At 40.8% G+C, this 17,611-nt stretch overlaps 1 protein-coding gene across 1 annotated transcript in view; it reads left to right on the top strand.

Annotated features, from left to right (window-relative positions):
- Positions 1-17,611, top strand: part of FGF10 (fibroblast growth factor 10) — an 82,466-nt gene that overhangs the window by 22,783 nt on the left and 42,072 nt on the right. The window lies entirely within an intron of this gene.

Genomic DNA, 17,611 nt, shown 5'->3' on the forward strand with positions numbered 1-17,611 from the left:
GGATGCCATATTGCTTTCAGTGTACAGGCTGTTTACCTCTGTTAAATGTAATCCCAAGTATTTTACAGTGATGCTACCATTAATGGGATAGTTTTCTTCTTTTTCAGGTAGTTGGTTGTTAGTATATAGAAATATGGCTGATTTTGCACCCTACTACCCCCCACTTTCCACGTTATAACCATCTACAGGAAAGCATCCTCGGAGATTATAGTGCTATATTTCTACCTTAATTTTCTCAGATCGGAGGAATTCATATTATGCTTGAATTCATTTGGACACTTTCTTTCGTTGACAGGATACTTTTACATAAAGGAGCTTATTTGGTTTCCCCAGTAGCTCTTTCAATTAGGCAGGGCAGGTGGCAATATCTCCATCACCTATGTATACACACTGATGATATTGCATTTAAACTAGAATCCTTTCCTCTGATGTCTAATCAATAATATTGCTGCTGCACTCACCGTGTCTCCTGGATCAGGGTTCTTAGCCACAGCATTGTGGATATTTTGGATTGGAAGATTCTTTGTTGTGAGTGGCTAGCCTAAGAACTATAAGATGTTTAGCAGTGTTCCAGGTCTAGGTGCCACCAAATACCAGTAATACCCTGTTCCCAGTTGTGACAACAACAAAAAAATTGTTGTCATAGGCCATGGGCTAGGTGAGTGACGATCTGATTATGTATGGGGAATAACTATATTAACTTACTGTTAGGTATCATGAAATTCCCTAGATGTTACATGTGTATCTTCATATTAATATGGAGAGGACTGTGGCATTGTCACCTTTGTGATAACAAAGGTGCCTGGAAGGATGTCACTCAGTACCTCCCCTTAATGCTAAGAAGGCCTTTAGTTTCCCATCATAAAGGAGTTTTCCATCTTTCCTACAGGAGGAGTCTCAGGAAGAAATGTTCATTGGATTTTCTTTGTTTCTTGAAAGTTTAAATTGCAAAAGAAAAAATGTAACTTAGAGTTTGGAAGTCTCTTAGCCACCTAAGGCCTTGGTCTGCAGCCCAGGTCTGAGCCTCGAGTCTTTCTTTTTTCAGTCCGGAGCTGTGAGCTTCTGAAAAATTTCGTGACTTCTACAGTATAACTCAAATACAAGGAAGTCATGTTTGTTACCTGGGGCTACTTTGTCACCTCGTTGCCCTCTGACCCAGAGCTACCTCCCCTTGTACAGTGGTGGGTATACGAGAGAGCTGGGGAGACAAAGGAAGGAGGAAAAATGTATCTGTGGAAACCAAGAAGATAACTAATGAGAACAAAGAGAATAATTAAAATTCCCAGCAGACCAAGACTGTTTACAAATTTATGAGTGATTTCAAGTGGGTATGTAGACAGTAACCCTCTACCCTCCAAGTCAATGATGAATTTCCTAATGACATAGAACAAATACCAGGTGGCCAAAAATTACTATCTTCATATTGCAGACCGGGTCTCATTAATCAGTGACGAAAGATATTGTCAATGATCTTATTGGAAAATCACATTTAAACTGGACAAATCCTTCACGCTCTATTTTCACATTTCTACAAACTTATCTTTTTAAGTAATTGTTGAGCATATAAGACAATTTGTGTGAAACTTGCTCTGTCCAGATTCTTACAGGAAATTTATAGCAGTCAAGCTTTATTTGAAATGTCTTTAAGCCTCCCAATCTCAATTTTTTTTGAAATTGCTATTACTTTAAGAATATCTGAAGGCTGAATCTTGCTGGGTCACTATAATTAGTCATTTTATTTCCTTATGAAATTTTATTACTTCTATTTATCTAAGTTTCCTGATGACATTCACAATTAGATATTAAAAGAAAGTTATGTCTAATTGAGATACATCAGTTATTTTAATGCTAGTCTTCACTTGAAGAGCCATTATCTTTTGTGTTACAAATTGAAAATTATTCATAGGGTAGGAAATGATGGCTATTTAGAGATCTGAGCAAGTGAAACACAACTTATTTATCACATGTAATTTTTGGTAAATTATATCCATCTGTTGTTTTTCCCCCACAATGAACTCCAGGAAAATTGATATTGTTGTAGAGTACTGAAGAAGTTACAGAGAATAATTATTCAGAAATGCATTCATTATTTAACAAACATATATATTTTTTATCCTCAACCAGGGGCATGCTTATTGACTTTTTTAGAAAGAGGGGGAGGGAAGATGAAAGAGAGGGAAACATCTATGTGAGAGAGAGAGGAATTGATTGGTTTGCCTTCCATACCTGCCCTGACCAGTGCCTGAACCCACAATCTAGGGATGTGCCCTGAATGGGAATCGAACCTGTGATCTTTCTGTTTACAGGACGATGACCCAACTGACTGAGCCACACTGGCCAGGGTGCTATTTAACAAATATTTTCTGAAAACATACTACATAATAGGCCCTGTGGAATATTTTGGGGGCAGCAAAATCAGTCACTGGTGTCCCCCACATGGGGCTTCCAGTCTGTAGCCAGAGATAGACACTTGAGCACAGAACCCTGTAGAACAGCAAAACCACAGTGCAGTGGAGACACAAAAATAGGGAAGAGCTGGGGGCAGGATCACTCAGAGAAGAGTGATGTTGGTTCAGGTTTCTCCGGGGTCGGGGAGGACCTCTTTGGCCGCGGAGGAAGAATACATAGAATATCTCCAAGAGTTCAGGTACCTTGTGGGTAGGAGGAGAGTAGCACATAGAAGGGGAGATTGGATGAAACAATTTCTCATGTTTAGGGGAGCAAAATACATTTTCCTTAGTATTTATTCTCTAGCACATAGCATCCATTGATACGCCATGATACATCGACCTAGGAGAGAGAATAATGACAAAACACAAAGGACCATGCTACTGTAAATACGCTAATGCTGTCAGATTGGAGGAAATGTAAAAGTAGCTACTATGCTCTGTCCCGTGTCATAGAAGCTTTACATATGTCTCAGCTCATTCTACCAAAAATATTATGAAACAGATGTGGGTATTTTTTTTTCATTTTTTAAAGCAGAACTAAGGGCTAATCTGTCAAAGTCGACAAAGACAGCAAGGAGCTATGGGGCCAAGCTAGGTCTTCAGTCTCGTCGTTGGAGAATGCCGTCCCCCTTCTGTGTGTGTTGTCGGGTATAGCGAGAGTTTTAAGAGAGTGTAGTCCCCCCAAGGGACCTTCAGGAATGGAAGTAAAATGCATAAAGTCACGGGATTTGTTTGGACAAAGGAAATACCGATCGCTTTTCTAGGAAGGGAGCAGCTGAGAGAGTGGTAGCAGGTGACTGTGTGTGTGTATTTTTTGAGAGGGGCTTTCTGCAAATGCAGATGAAAGAAATGAGAAATGGTATCCAGGTACTTAGGAAATGGAAACTGCAAAACTGCTGAGCAGACAAATCAAAATCAGCGAACATGTCAAGTAAACGTACAGAAAATATCAAATGCAGATTTATTAAGTGCAATGTAATAATGACTTTGCGAGGCACAAAGAATCTGTCGAAGTCCGGCATTTCTAAGTCTTGCCAGACTATCCAAGACAGGCTTCTCTCTCCTCCTTGGCTCGGCTCCTAAACAGAGCTATTATCTGGAGAGATAATTCCAGATGCTCTGACCCCTTCCAAATTCTTATTTGATGATCCGTCATCTGGAGTGGAACTCCTACTCTCATTGGGTTTTCAGAATGAGGCACCAAGCTTTGCTCTCCTAATGAACACTCTGGGTCATCTCCATGCACGCAGTAGTTCTTGAAGACTGTCAGAATTCTCAAATCTATGACATTGCCCTTGGGGAGGAGAGGGATGGGTGGACCCCTTGAGTGGCCTTCAGATGCCTCTGCATTAAAATAGAAGTTTCTCATCAGTGTCTGAAACATCTCAGCTGTTATTTTCTCCAACTTAAGATTGTCTTGAACTCAGAAAGCAATAAACTACAAGCTGAAGAGGCCCAGAGAGCTTCTGTGGGACAGCAGAAGCCGTTTTTTAGCTGAACCAGCAAACTCCTCATTGTCATCCTTCCAGTCAGGATTTCAACACCGAGGAATCATCTTGACAAAGAGAGCTGCATCCACAAGGCCATCTTTCCATTTCATTTTTATTATTGCCTGTAAGGACATGGAGTGCCTATTAACACAGACATTTCGGGGCCCGTGGGTTTATGTTTTATATGGGTCAGTGAGATAACTAGGGCAATTATTCAGAAAACATTTGAAGCCTGAGTTAGAAAAAGTTAGGAGTTTGTCCATGTTTTCATCAGCAGAAGTCCTCCATAGAAGATCCCAATCTTAAAACACCATCAAGAGAGTATTCTGCAGATAAAGCCGTGCCCTTAATATTGTTTGTCAATCATTCAGTTTGGGTTGGAGCAGCTAGTGATGTCTTGCTCCTCCGAGTGGAAGTGATAATGATTGTTGTCACATGCTGCAAACCTTCGTTAAGAACCTGTGGGCATACAGCTCTAGCTCCCCAGCTGAAGAGTCTTACGGTCTCATTTAGGACCCAAGGTTGACAGTGTAATAATAAGGATCTATAAAAATACCTAATTATTGATTGCCAATGAAGTGGTAGATGAGATCAATACAGAGGCAGGCCTGAAGAAGCCAGGAAGAAGTACACAACCAGAGAAGGGGCAGAGACAGCAAGGAATTCAAGATGGTGGCCACGGACGTAGATAAAAATGTGGCCGGTGAGTTCAGGGATCCGGGGCCAGAGGAGTGTGGCAGAATGCATGGTGGCCACAGAGAAGGGGCAGTGGAGGACCAGCAGGAAAAGCTCCTGGGGCGTAGCAAAAGCCATCAGAAGATCTCAAATGCCGGAAAGTTCCATGGACACCTTAAAGGCCTTGCCCTTCAAAAGTACTTTTCTTGACACAGTACATATTGAACAATTAAATAAAATCTGTTTTTTTGTGTGTTTTTTTAAAGATTTTAATTATTTATTTTCAGAGAGGGAAGGGAGGGAGAAAGAGAGAGAGAGAGAGAAACATCAATGTGCGGTTGCTGGGGGTCATGGCCTGCAACCCAGGCATGTGCCCTGACTGGGAATCGAACCTGCGACACTTTAAAATCTGTTTTAATTAAAGAGAATTCTTATATAGTTAAGATAATGTCATTTCATAGTCGAATAATAAATTCTAACATTGGGACTTCAGAATTCTCCCAATGCCATGATGAGCCCAGCCACTGGATGGACAGTGGTAGACGCAAAGCTTTTTGTGGTCTGCGGGACTAGGAGGGTAGGAATGATTTGAAGGAGCAACTTTTTGGGCTCCCAAAGGTTACAGGTATTCCAAGAAGGTGATTCAGTTCAGGAAGATGGCACATTCTACCAGCGGTGTCCAATCTTGTGGCGTCTCTGGGCCACCCTGGGAGAAGAAGAGTTGTCTTGGGCCACACATTAAATACACAAACACTAATGAAAACTGATGAGCAAAAAAAAAAGGTTTTAAATAAGTTTACGATTTTGTATTGGGCCGCATTCATAGCCATCCTGGGCAGCATGTGGCCTGTGGGCCGCCCGATAGACACCTCTGTTTAAACAGTCACAGGGATAAACATAGATCCCATATTTTCAAGATGGACTCGGGTTTCCCAGTGCAGCCAAATTAGACCACCAGCCCCTAGCCAGCATGAGCCATCTGGGGCTCCATGGGGCCGTATGCAGATGCTGTTGTGCAGGTGCGCACCGAGACGCCCAATGAACAGCTTCCCCCCCCCCCAAATTCAGTCTGCAGGATGCACCCCAGAGATGTTCTGTCATTCCAGCTCCCCCTCCCCAGCAAGGTGGAAGGCTGTGTGATTTCCCGGGAAAGCTGTACGATGACCAAATGCTCAGTAGAATACTCAAGGATTATGTTCCCTAGGAGATCCAAAACGTGTCCGAGTTTTTGAACACTCATGTGGTTTTCGCGCCACTATCTTTCCAATGTGTGTCAACGTAATTTTCCCTCGCAAGATCCCTTTCGTAAAAATGTGCAGGTCCGGAACATTCCCAAAGCAGAATGAAAACCCTCAAATTAAAAGAGAAACTGAGAAAATTAGCACTCTGCGAGCTACTGCGGATGGTTCAAGAGAAGTGCATGGTGGTACCCCAACTTCACACGATGTTGACTCTTGTCCGGAGGCTTCCGCTGGGGTGCGGGACCACACAGAATCCATGCTGAAAGGCTTGCGCCTTTGTGCGGGCTGCGGCTTGGAGGTTTGGGACCGTGAGTATTGCATCGCGTTGAAAACAAATGCGCCACGAAAAGAAACAGTCCCCTCTTGGAGGATATCATTCCGAAATCTTCTATTTTGGGAGGCTAATCCTATTCATTATATAATTCCATTTGTTTCCTTTCAAAATAGATACATCAATTCAAGATACAATGTACTAACTCTCAGTGTTGTCATGGGTAGAACATGTACCATTCAAACCGATGTGTGGAGATAATATGCACCACATGGTTTCTTATGTCTATATGTCTGGCTTTAATCACAGATTCTTCATGAAATGTTGCAATCCTGGGGTGAGCTAGCTGTGAGATTCTTCTGGGGTACAGGCTGGCCTGTGGATTGTAGGTGGGACTGCATGACGAGGCTACTGAGGTTAATTACGTCTGAGGGTTTGCAGTCCATCCACATCTGTTGACACTCGGTGCACACTACATAAACAATCTGGAGGGAGGGGGCCCTTTATTAGGAGAGGAAGAAAGCAGCGAGCTGTCTGTGCTCTCTAACGTCCTTTTGTGTTTTAGAGCTTCTGACTCAGCCCTTCTGTTTGCTTAACGTATGCTTAGTCAGAGGTCTGCGGAGCGAGCCAAATCATTAGGAGCCAAGAGGATCAAAACGCGGACTACAAATCCTCTATCGCACGGAGCGGTTCTCGTTTTCAGATTCCGGGCTCCAGCCCAGCAGTCCACTCTGCGTGCCCACTGTGTACCGGGAACTCGAGTGTTCGTGATTCGGGCTGGGAGCCTCTCTAACGTGCAGAAGTTTTACAGAGAAAGCCAACAGGCACAGATGAAAGATCTCCCCGGAGTGTGTGGTCGGTGCCTTGTCCGTAGAAGCTTCTGCCATGTAGAAGCCTTCCAACTCGCAATGAGTCACACTGCTCTTATCTGTAACTCCTTCTGTCTCAAGCAGAGGAAGGGCAGAAACGCATCAGGGGCCCAATGGTCTAAGCTGACCGCGAAATGCTTTGCCTCCCATCCAGTCTCCTGACTTTGAAGTCACTCAGCCCCTGAAATTGCCCAGCCCCTGAAATGCACCGGCTCCACTTTTCCTCATACGGGCTCTGCCTCGTCATCATATAATTGAGTGGGCATGGTAAGCTCTGAAGGAGGTAGAGGGACATGAGTGATTCCCACAGGGCCTCCCAAGTACCTCCGTGGCAGAAAAGTTTACAAAGCTGTAGGGTCCTGATAACCTGACTCGTGAAAATGCACCATACTTGGCCATAGAGAGAAACCCACAGTGACCAAGAAGCTGAGAAAGCAGGAGAATGTTCGCCCCACGTTGCCATCTTTGTCATTAAACTCCTTAAGCACTTCACAAAGAGAGGCCAAATGGCATCCTGGGTAAGAAAAAAGGCACCAGAGGCAACACTGAATTTGAACCCTGGTTGCACCATGGCACAGGGCAGGAGGCCTCAGGCAGGTTACTGAACTCAGATGCTTTTCATTTCTCAGCAAAACAGATACTACTAGCCTCTCACTCATAGAGCCATTGGTGGCTAATTCATACAGGTGTCAAACAAAATTTCTACTGGAAGTTCTCCAGTGCATCCTCTTCTCTGATACTGAGTTCACTATTGGTCCCTTACCTAGATACCCATTTGTATGTCTGCAAACTAATGAGAAGAGAAATGCACACAGCATACAAGGCCATCTGGTTCCTACCCCAGCCCTGGCAAGCTGTGTGGCTGCATTTTTCAGGTCCGGGTTCCCTCCGCAGTAAAATGAGGCAGTTGAGGTAGATTGCGTCCTTGGCCCCTTTCAGATCTAACATCCGGTTACTTGGACTTGCATTTTGTGGGTGCCAAGGCCAAATACCGCATCGTGTTTCCAAACTGCATTAGCATGTATTTTTTCTTTATTTTTTTTTAAGTTTTCAACTACAGTTGACATTCAACATTATATTAGATCCAGGTGGATAACACAGTAGTTAGACATTTAGATAACTAATTAGAGTGTCTGTGTTTCCATCAAATCTTGGGAAATGACAGGTAGTGTTCATGATCTACACGGCATCCCTCACCGACGCATGCGTATTTTCTGTAACAGACTTTTTTTTCCCCCAAAAAGTGTCAGCTGTTGGAGCAGGAAGTGAACCATTAGATTTCTGAAAGTCAAGTACGTTGCGGGGAAAGGGTGACGAGGTCACCCGGTTAGTCTGAAGTGTGTAATTCTCTTCTCTCTCACCTCATTCTTGCTCCTTCAGAGCAGCTGTTGAGTAATACCGCATCAGCGTGATAAGGGCCTCTTGCCTCTCTAACCACTAAAACCATCCTGGACACCTTTCCGGGGACACCCCCTCCACGTACAGCATCCGAGAGCTTTGGCACTGCTTTTAAAAATAGCAGATGAATTAATGACTTTCTTGAGAAACGCTTTTCACCAAAGGGTTTGGCCGAGGAACGGGGTGACGGTGCCGTATCAGATCCTCACCAGGAGTAAAAATAGGGGGCATTTCTGCGTTCAGAAAACATCCCTGGGGCATGGAGACCAGAAAAGGAACAGACACGAGCTCCAGTGCATTTGGCTGCCAGTAAAAGAGCTCGTTTTGTTTACATTAGTGCTCTCCGCAGAGACAAGATGAGATTGTCATTATCCAAATGTTGTCCAGTGTTTTCCAGCTCAGTTCCTGCACTAAAATAAGAAGATTGCCAAAAAGCCTGTTTACAACATCGAATGCATTGTGTAATAAAGTGTTAGGTAGATAGCTAATAAAATTACTCCTTTTAGACTTAAATCTCAGTTGAATTTGGGTCTAATTCTCTTCCCCAAAGAGGACAAAGAGAGTTGGCTTTTTGATCAACTGAAACGTACCCAACTTTTTGTTACTAATAGGGGGCGAGATCCCTTTTCCAGAGATTGCCCTGGGGAACCACTCCCTTTCAAAGGAAGAAGTTGGCCAATCTCGACTGAATTGCTAATGGTCATTATCTAATTGATTTTGATTCTCAGATTTGCTAAAACTGAGTTGGCAAAGAGTATTTTTTATTGTCCCCATTGGCCCTGTTGGCTGACCTACGAAGGCTGAGCTGGAATGGAGTTGGTGCGAGTTTAGGAATGGAACTGAAATTCAATCCTCAGATTCCCATCATTGATTTCCTGGGGGAAATTGTAACAACTTCACCTCCCACCCTTTCCTGACACGGAGAACGGTCTGATCAGCATTCCCTTGTTAGAGCATTAGTGGGCCCAGCCTCTTGGGGAAGGCCGTGATGTGTTCTGAGTATTTGGCCCAAAGTACCACTTAAGATAATTTATCTCAATTTATTCCACTTACAAATGCAGATTAGGAAAACTGAATCACGATGCTTTAAATGTAAGTGCGCCCTACTCCCAAAACATCCAGGCAGGGTCGCACATAAGAAATCTTTTATGCCACATTGTAGATACTGTTGTTATTGTGGCGTTGCTAAAGCATTGTAGGAAAAAATGGGCCCCTGGATCGTCCTTGTTTTCATGACACCTTGGTGCACTAACACCTAATTAGTCACGCTTTGTTTTGAGTTCAGGAATCTGAGATGCTTGTTAGTTCGCTCCTTTCTTAGGAAGTGGTTCCATTTGAATGTCCATTGTAATGACAGAGAGCAGGATATACCCACACTGTGGAGTTCTCAACTTCCTTTTCTTTTTTTCTTTTTTTAAGATTTTTTATTTATTTTTAGAGAGGGAAGGGAGGGAGAAAGAGAGAGAGAGAGAGAAACATCAATGTGCAGTTGCTGGGGGTCATGGCCTGCAACCCAGGCATGTGCCCTGACTGGGAATCGAACCTGTGACACTTTGGTTCGCAGCCCGCGCTCAGTCCACTGAGCTACGCCAGCCAGAGTACAAACTTCCTTTTCCACTGGAGTCTATTCGCATCAACTCCCGATGCACTGTGTCCTCTTTCTGTTCATTCTTTAATCATGTCCACAACAAAGACGTCGCTATCCAAAGCAGAACAGGAACGTGCTTCGACTTTTCTATAAATAACCACTTTGGGAAGAGTATTTGTCATATGAGGTTGGGGCCACGTGCCTCAGAGTTTTCTGTTTTAAATCTCAGGCCTTTGAAGAACCTGGGGGACAAGGGCTCTGCTCCCTAAATCAATCGTCGTCTTTCCTCCCCCACTTCTGCAACTCCAAGTACAAGTCAAATCATGTTCTTGTACGTCCCAGCTTCCTTCTCCTGTGATGGCGGCCACAGTGCTGCCCTCTGTGACACATCACCTGGGGACCCGGTACATGCCAGGAGGATCCCGTGACTGCCTCATTCAAGGCGAAGTCGACATCCACCCTCCGAGCCAGATAGAAAGCCTAATGAATGGAAAAGGGAACTGCTATTGCAACAGTGAATCATGAGAGCTAATAAAACCAAGACCCGACCCAAGCCGCATCTGGGAGTGAGGTTTTAAGGAGCAGGAAGGAATGTGCACTAATTATCAGACTGTTAATATGTTACATGTGTTTTGGAGAGGAGATAGTGTGACTCAGGGCAGGCAGTAGCTGAACCAGTAGTCCTGGGTTTTATCCGCCGCAGATTGAGCCGTAAAGCAGCAGCTGCATTATAACTTCTCTAATGGAACAAAGTCCCGTACATTCCCACCCATGACCTGGTGCCACCACCGAGCATCCCCGCCACTCAGCAGTCTTAACATTTATATGGAGACTGGGGTTTGTGCAGACACCTTCTGAACAGGATGGAACGATGAGGCATATCCATTAGGTGATGTTTATGGCTCTGTCGTGTTCATAAACAAAAGTTGAGGGCTCTTAAGGTCCTCAGATGCGATTAGAATTAAGAGTAAATTGATCATTTGACTTTAAAAAGCCAAAGTAATTAGCCAGGAGGGTGAGGTAGTTGAAGAGTCAAAGAAAGATACATTAAATATAACACAGATAATATTATACTAAGGTTTAATATAATTTTAATAAGGATGTCTACTTAAAAATATACCTTTTTAGCTAGTCTGCAGAATGCCAATAATTAGAATATTAAGGCAACATATATGAGTGTATTAGGCAAAAATATTTTAGGAAGGACTGAGAACATAAACACCATGCCACCAATCTTTTAAGTTAAGAGTTTTACTTGAAAAGAAGATTTCAATGTTGCTAGAGATGCAATTTAAAAATATATGTTCTCTTTTAAGTGATCTAAAGGGAACTTTCTAACTTTCAAAAGGTAAGGTAGATCTAACCTCCTCTAATTCGTCTAAACCAGGAAAAGGATGCCAGATAATTATAGCTCATTATTCTCCATCTTATTCTAAGCTTTGCTTTATTACCAAGGTCTGTTGCTGTCAGTGTGAGATGCAAAAATAGAAGAAAACAATCTTCAAATTATTATGAAATAAGTACATTTGTTACAATTTCCTTTTATTTCAGAAATCGAACCAGATGACCTGGCTAGATAAATTAGAAGTGCTCCTTTAAGCTAAGCTGTGTTCAGGCAAATAAAATAGAACCTTTTCTTTTTAAATAGTTTTTGTGATATTTATTTATTTATTTTTAGATAGAGGGGAAGGGAGGGGGAAAGCGAGGGAGAGAAACATGTATCGGTTGTCTCTCAACGCCTAACTGGGAACCTGGCCTGCGACCCACCATGTGCTCTGGTCTGGGGTCAAATCGGCGACCCTTTGGTTCACAGGCGGGCACTCCATCCACTGAGCTACCACAGCCAGGGCAATAGAACCTTTTCTTCCTGAGAAATTGCTAAGTTCTTTCTCCCCAATGATGACTGACTTAGTAGACAGTTCACTTAATTGCGAAGCTAATAGGAAGAGTCTGCAAAACCTCTAAAAATTTCCACATTTCCCAACTTCTGTTGCTGAAAGAACAATTCAGATATATCCAAATTTACAAACAGAATCTTCCAATTAGAAGGTATCTAAGAAACACTCATTATGATATTTGGATAGTACCCTCAGAATTTCTTTTTTTTATTTCTACAGAATTATTAAAGGATTTGAGGCAATTGAAAATAAAATGTAAATGCAAACTAAAAACTGAAATAAGGAAATACAAATAGGAATTTTGTAATACGGGCTCAATTGCAATAGTTTTACTAGAAACTATGTTAGGGGTTGTCATTAAACATAGCATTTAACTCTAACCTTACTGAACCATGAAGAGGGGGGAAAACAGGACAAAGCCTATAGTTCTCAATAAGAAAAAGGCAAAACAAAGAAAAACTAACCACAACTCTAGAAAGGTCACGTGGTCAATAAAAATAAGTCTTGGCATTGGATTCTTTCGTGGCTGCTGAAGAGGAGGATGGGTTACAGACCTGGAAACTAATATTAACAAGAAGAGACATTGGCCAGACTTTGTTCTGAGTACTTTACCTGCTTAATGTAATCCATAATTATCATAAGATCTCCATGAAATGAGTAGTATTATCTCCATAAGATGAGAACACTGAAGCGATATGATTCCATTCTATCTACATATTACGCTGTTATATTAAGTCAATTTTAATTTCATTTTAAGAAAGTATCTCTTATCCATTCTTTTTTTAAGAGTTTATTTTTATTTCATTTTCCATTACCATTGATCCCCCTTATACCGTCTTCCACCTCCACCCACTCCCCTGCCCCGAAATCACCACACTGTTATCCATGTCCATGAGTTTTTTCTCTTTTTTGCTTGATCACCTTACCCCCAACAGCCTGCCCCCCACAGAGCTGTCAGCCTGCTCTTTACCTATTAGTTTGTCTCTGTTGGCTTGTACCCCTATGTCCATTGTCCCATTTATGTGCAAAAGCCAGGATTTGGAAGCAGCCCCTGTGCCCACTGCTGGGTACGTGGATACCAGAGCCGTGGTGCACAATGGGGCACTACCTGGCTCTTACCCATTCTAATGACAAGTATAGGATATCCTATTAAGTAAGCCCAGAAGTTTATCTTTAATCGTAACAGAGCAACTCTGTTAGCATTTATTGAGCACATTTTTATATATTAACTCATTTAAATTTCAGAAAAATCCTCGTTAAGTACTATCAGTATCCCTATTTAACTGATGAGAAAAAAGAGTCACCGAGAGATCAACTTGCCCCGGTTCCCGTAATTACAGAACCTAGACATGTCCCAAGACAGTGTCCACATGATGTAATCCTGTGACCTAAGGGAGTCTTTGAATATTGTACCTTGATAGATATCCTTAGGCTGTAGGGCGCTGATCTCAAAAATCAGTATCTCCCTCAAAAAGTCACAACAGGAGCTGTGTAGGAGTCAGGTAGAGTTTCTGAATTGCATAGTTGACATTTCGTTCCCAGAATGTGAGAGCCTGGCTTGTACCTGGCCCAGGTAAGGGTGATGCCACCTCTGCAGTGGGGTTGCTTTTTGGAGGCAGGAAAGGTGAGGCACGAGTTCCCTTTGTGGTAGCTTTTGCACTGAAGATGCAAGTGTCTCTTGTACCGAATCCTTGAGTTCAGACAACAGACTCAATGCACCCTGCCCTGGCGCATCAAATGCACAGTGTTGTCTTCATTCATCAGTCCTGATGTGGTAGCCCGTGCTGAATGGCATCACCTGCCCACGTCAGTGCATTCCCAAATGCGCTTCTCTTTTGTGGACTGAAATTCTAGTTCATTTCTGGCCCACCTTAGCCTGGGATAGAATCACTAACAGTAAAATAATTTATTCTACAAATTGCCCACTAGTTTCTGAATTAAAATTAAAACATAGTTTCTAATTATCTACAAAGTGGAAGTTTACATGATTCAATTCAGTACCTCCAAATACCAAACTTCCAAAAGTAGAAAACTATCAATAGAAATGAGTCATTGGAGCCCTGGCTGGTGTAGCTCAGTGGATTGAGCACAGGCTGCGAACCAAAGCATCGCAGGTTCGATTCCCAGTCAGGGTACGTGCCTGGGTTGCAGGCCATAGCCCCCAGCAACCACACATTCATGTTTCTCTCTCTCTCTCTTTCTCCCTCCCTTCCCTCTCTAAAAATAAATGAATAAAATCGTAAAAAAAAAGAAATGAGTCATTGGTAACCTGGAAGCCTTCCTTTTTTTTGAGTAGATAAGATTTCAACAATAAGATGTCTTGGAAATTACATACTTTCCTAAAGAAAGTACACATTGTAGCATGTTTCCCTGTTTAATTAAGCACATACAGTATTTATGGTCATGGAACTCGTTTTACTTAAAATTCACAAAGCCTCAGAGCTTTTTCTGTCTCTAAATATTTGGAAAAACTGCTTAACTTTAAAAACAAACTGGGTCGTGTCAAATGGGAGAAGTCAAGGTACATGACCTGTCTCATAGCAAGCATGCCCTCCAGAATCAAGAATATAACAATGGACACGGAGGTTGCTTCCAGATTTTGGCTTTTGTAGATAATGCTGCCAAGAACGTGGGGGTGCCTGTATGTTTTCAAGTTAGTGTTTTCCCATTCTGTGGATAAATACCCAGAAGTGGAATTGCTGGGTTGCCTGGTATATCTATTTTTGGTTTTGTTTTTGAGGAATCTCTGTACTGGTTTCCACAGTGGCTGCACCAGTTTGCATTCCCACCAACAGTGCACTAGGGTTCCCTTTGCCCCACATCCTCGCCGACACTTATTATTTGCTGACTTTTTTGATAACATCCATTCTGACCGATGTGAGGTGGCATCTCATTGTGGTTTTGACTTGCACTTCCCTGATGATTAGTGATGTGAAGCGTCTTTTCATATAATATGTCTGGTGGCCATCTGTATGTATGTCCATCATAGACGAGTGGATTAAGAAGATGTGTAATGAAATATTACACAACAAAACAATGCACTTGCCACTTGGGACAACATCGATGAACCTAAAGGGTATTATTCTAAGTGAAATAAATCAGGCAAAAAAAAGACAAATACCATATGGTTTCACTTATATTAAGAATCTAAAACAAACAAGCAAAGCAGAACAAAAACAGACTCACAGAAACAGAGACCAGAGGGATGTTTACCAGCAGGGACAGGGTGAGGGGTGGGTGAAGAGGGCATGGGTGGTATAGTCAATGATATTGTGATAAACTTACATGGTAACAAATGATCACTAAAATTAGTGGGGTGATCACACTGAGGTATAAAAATGTTGGATCACTGTATCATACACCTGAAACTAATATAACCAATAGAAGCTTATATACCAACTATACTAAAAATTAAACTTTAAAAAGGAACCTAAGAATGAATTACTGGCTTATCTATTTTCTTCCTATTTATCTACCTGTCTCTGTCATTAGGTGATAAGTGAAGCTACTCCTTTAAGAAAATTGATAGATACCATTATGTCTTTAAAGTATGCCCTGTGCAGCTGATTAGTGTATTTTAATAAGATAAATTTAAAAACTCATAAATTATTATTGTCTCTCAAAAAAGAGAATAAGATATTTTAAAATCCAAGATAATTCAAATTTCAGCATGGCCTAAACTCAATTAGCTTATTTTTACTAATTTAACTAATTTAACTAATTTAACATTTACTAATGTCAGAGTCAGCAATCTAACCTAGAAGATTAATTTCAACAAATGGGTATTTGTGTATTTTCATTAATTTTAAAATTCTTTTGACAAATGCAATATATAATAAAATACATAGAACAATTTTCACTGGGAACTATTTTCTAAAATACCTAATGATGCAAATACAAACAAGTTTTCTCAGCATGGAAGTTTCTAAAATCAGCATTCTTCTTTAAAAAAAATAACTGCACTTGCACCAAAAATGTGAATTAAAACCAAGAATGACTATAGTGATTTTCCAAGCCCTCTGTTTAATCCAGACGCTGTTTTTTTTATGCAATGAAATAAGGATAGATTAAAAATATTCTTCTTTCATTTTTAAGAATTCTTATTGATCATGTTAAACTGAATATATTTCTTAAATCATATATAAAATACATATAAAATCCAAATATATAATTAAGAGCATATATATTACATATAGTCACTTATGTATTACATGTGTGTTATGTATGCATGTATATGTTTGCATATACACACATACACTTTTCTTACTGCTAATAGTATTGCATGCCCATTGTTAGACATGTAGAAGAAAAAGAGGCATCAATACCGTAATTACTCCTAATTCCACTACCTGGAAGTGACTGCTGTTCTATTTTGATCAATGTCCTTTCACCCCTTTCTCCGTACCTGTGATTGTGAATTTTAGATTATGCAGCTACTCCTAGTGGATGTCATACTGTGAATAATATATTTTATTCTGGTTATAGTTTTGTTTTTCTCATGGACACTTTTTATATTGTTAAAAATATTTATAAATATTAGTTTAAGACTCCTATAAGATCTGACTTATAGCCACCTCATGGTTTACTTAAGCATTAATGTATGATACATATTTCCTATATGTATTTAGGAAATATATGCATATCAAGATTATAAAATATTCAAAAATAATTCTATTAGTTTAATATTCTTGTTAAAGAATATACAAGCTTTAACTAATATTAATCTACAAGCTTCAGATAAACAAACAAGACTTCCATTTTCTATGGCTAGTAGATGACAATACTAGGATTTGAACTTCAGTCTATATGGTTCCCAGCACTATGGTGTTAACCCGTCCACTTTACTGTAGTCTTCAAAAGCTGACTTTTTAGGTAAAAGAATATACACATTTTTTCAAATTATTGGCACATACTCCCAAACAGCTTTTCAGTATATTCTAAAGACATTTAACCAGAGCAAAATTAGAATATCAAATGATTTTCCAAACCAAGTATGAGTCAAACTGAGATGACACATACACAACAAGGCCAAGTCTACCTTAGTTTTAAGATAAAGAGATTGCATTCCAGTAAGGGAAATAAAGTGACTTCACCAAAATAATAGTGAGATATATAGTGATGTGTGTGTGTGTGTGTGTGTATATATTAAAGCCATTACAGAAAAGAAGCCCTGTCTCACAGTGCACCCAGTATTCTCATATAGAAACAAAAATGCATGAAAAGTAAGATTGAACTTTTAGTGGACATACAAGATCTACAAGCAAAAACGTAGATCTGGAGGTGATGAAAAGATGCATAAGTTACTACCTCCCAGAATTCTCCCCAGCTAATGTTGCCAGATAAAATGCAGGACTCCCAGTTAAACATGATTTGGGATAAACAACAAATGATTTTTAGCATAAATGTGTCCAAAATATTGCATGGCATATGTATACACTAAAAAAATTCATTCATTGTTTTTATGAAGTTAAAATTTAATTGGACATTCTGTATTTTTATTCACTAAATCTGGCAACCTACTCCTACATCCCTCCAGAGGTAATGGGAAGAATCACAGGTTCTACCTTATCTCAGATGGGAGTGATTGAAATTTGTGCCGAATTTTCTGTACAGCTCAGAGGGATAGGGTAAACACAAAACTCATAGTTACTGCCAGAATGATTGTAAAGTCCAGATCGCATGTTAAGTACCCTGCTATGATCTAAATATTTGTGTCCCCTCAAAATTTGCA

This window comes from Phyllostomus discolor, chromosome 3, assembly GCF_004126475.2.
Source record: "Phyllostomus discolor isolate MPI-MPIP mPhyDis1 chromosome 3, mPhyDis1.pri.v3, whole genome shotgun sequence".
Lineage (NCBI taxonomy): Eukaryota > Metazoa > Chordata > Mammalia > Chiroptera > Phyllostomidae > Phyllostomus > Phyllostomus discolor.